The sequence below is a fragment of the Triticum dicoccoides genome, chromosome 2B (assembly GCF_002162155.2).
Source record: "Triticum dicoccoides isolate Atlit2015 ecotype Zavitan chromosome 2B, WEW_v2.0, whole genome shotgun sequence".
Classification (NCBI taxonomy): Eukaryota; Viridiplantae; Streptophyta; class Magnoliopsida; order Poales; family Poaceae; genus Triticum; species Triticum dicoccoides.
This window is the reverse complement of record NC_041383.1, coordinates 796,862,329-796,864,556: the sequence shown is the minus strand read 5'-3', so window position 1 is coordinate 796,864,556 and position 2,228 is coordinate 796,862,329. Positions and strand designations below refer to the sequence as shown.

The 2,228-nt window shown below is 46.0% G+C and overlaps 1 long non-coding RNA gene across 1 annotated transcript; it reads right to left on the bottom strand.

Annotated features, from left to right (window-relative positions):
* Positions 1-739: 739 nt before the first annotated feature.
* On the bottom strand, positions 740-2,228 carry LOC119368844. The gene is made up of 2 exons (XR_005176755.1): positions 2,083-2,228; positions 740-1,612 (listed from the first exon to the last, which is right to left on the bottom strand). It is a non-coding gene; the product is annotated as an uncharacterized LOC119368844 (long non-coding RNA).

Below are 2,228 nucleotides of genomic sequence, written 5' to 3'. Positions count from 1 at the left end.
AATTAAAGATCACTCCCACCATTAGGTAGGCATCGTCGGCTCCCTAGCCACCACGTAGACTTGATGAACTCGTTCTTGCGCATGCTTCGCGATCTCAGAGTCCTTCCGCTTCGCCAACGGACTCCGCTACTGCAAGAGGATAGAGCATTTGCATATGATATCAGCCGGGTGCGACGGGAACGTTCCTTCAATGGTGAATTTATTGCGGGTGAGCAATAAGGACCATAACATCGCCCCTATACTAGTCCACATCACACGCGTGTGCTGACCCTGAACCGAATCAAGTAATCCCACCAGTTCGGAAGAGGAGCGCGGGTCCCAAGGGACACCAGCCGCCTCGCGCACAGCGCTCCAAGCAAACCTAGCGAGAGGACAAAGGAAGAAGACGTGGTTTGCATTCTCAGGGTTCCCACATAACGCGCATGGACCCGTTGCCTGGCCATTCCGCTTTTGCTATGTTGATGGACGTGGGGAGACGGTCCCGGAACATTTGCCAAAGAAAAACTTTGATCTTGAGCGGAACGCGAGCTTGCCAAAGTCCTTTAACCTCCCTCTGTGCCGTCCCTTGGCACAGTTTGTGATATAAGGATTTGACAGAAACTTCCCGGAGGCGTTAAGATGCCACGACACCCTGTCGGGCTCATTGGACAAGGTAACAGGGTACTTCTAATATCTTCCGCAAGAGAATGGAAGATATTAGAAGTAACCCCTTCCAATATCTTCCATTCTCTTGCTCATGTTGCATGAATCGACAAATCCCTCTGCTACCCATAGGTGAACCAACTCCTCGGTGTCATACTTGTGACCTTTTGGAAATAAGCTGCAATAAAAAAAAGCACCTCTATAGACGTGGATCTAACTTCTCATAACTCCACAACAGAGCTCTCCTGGGCTCACTTAAGTTGTCGATCTGTATAGTTAGAGAATCTTTCCATGCACTGATATTTGTTTTCCCCTTCAGCTGGGAACCCACAACTTTTGCAGCCAAAGGAGATTTTCCTAGCCTTTTAACGATTTCCTCTGCAATCTCTTCTTCTTTTCCACGCAACTGTGGATTTCTGATTTCTGGTTCAAAGAAGGCATGGTATTTGAATAGTGCTAGGAACTAACTATCTTCCATGTTTTCCAAACGAAATACTATTTCACTGCAATGAAGAGGAGCCGGAAATGTAGCTTTCTGTTCTCCGCGCACAGATTGGACAACATGCTCGACATAGCATGCCGAGGCTTCAAAGCAGTGTTGGTGGAGGAATCCTTCTTGCCCTTTGCTTTGCGCTTGAGAAAGTTGTACTCTTTGTCATCCAACAGGTCCTCAGCCTTGTACAAGGCGTCTTTGAGCTCCTGGATCCATTTGTCCAGCATGGCCCTCTGGTTGCGCTTGTTAGCAGCTTGAATCATCAACTCGAACTGCGGCATGATGGTGGTCTCCAGTTGATGGAGCTCACGCGTCAAGTCAACACCAAGGTATGTTGAAGCTTTAGTGATGAGCTCCTTAAAGATTGGAGATACCGCCAGTCGCAAGCTAGCAAGCGCCACTTCCTCCATGGGATTGCGGGTTTTTGTTGTTGCTGATGTTTCCCCTTTTTTGTTTTGTGCATTCAGAAACCTGGATCTGGTGTAAACACAGGAAATAGTGTGAAATTAGGAAGAATTAAACATGTAGAGTAGACTCCAATTGCAGACATGAGCCATTCTTGCGGTTTGATAAAAATATCAAAAAGATAATTCAAGAGGAAAAAGGAAACCATATGATGGATAAAAGACACTGATTTGAGGAAATGACATAGGGCGAACATGAACAAGTAAACGACGGATCATGGTATGTAAACAACAGCAAACTATAAAGATTATTTTCACCACTCATTCTTTTGGGAAATTCAATTATTTTAACCACCCATGTTTCTTCTTTTGTGTGAACCAACTAATCAAAGTATATATTCCGACATACTTCCTGTTTCTTCTTTTGTGTGGATATATAAATATGCAGACTACACCGGCATGCTTATGAAGACAAACCAGTCCATAAAAATCTGACGGGGAAGCTAACGAGTGAAGGCAGCAAAGGGAGGTGAAGAAGCTTACACCGATGAAACAGCGAAACGGGATGCAGGAGCATGCCCCTCCTGCTCTGCTCGTCGCGCAGACAAGGAAGTTGGATGTAAGGTAACGACGGCAGAGGGAGAATGGAACTGGGATCAGTATTGCACTTCAAGCGAAATGAGAGGCAG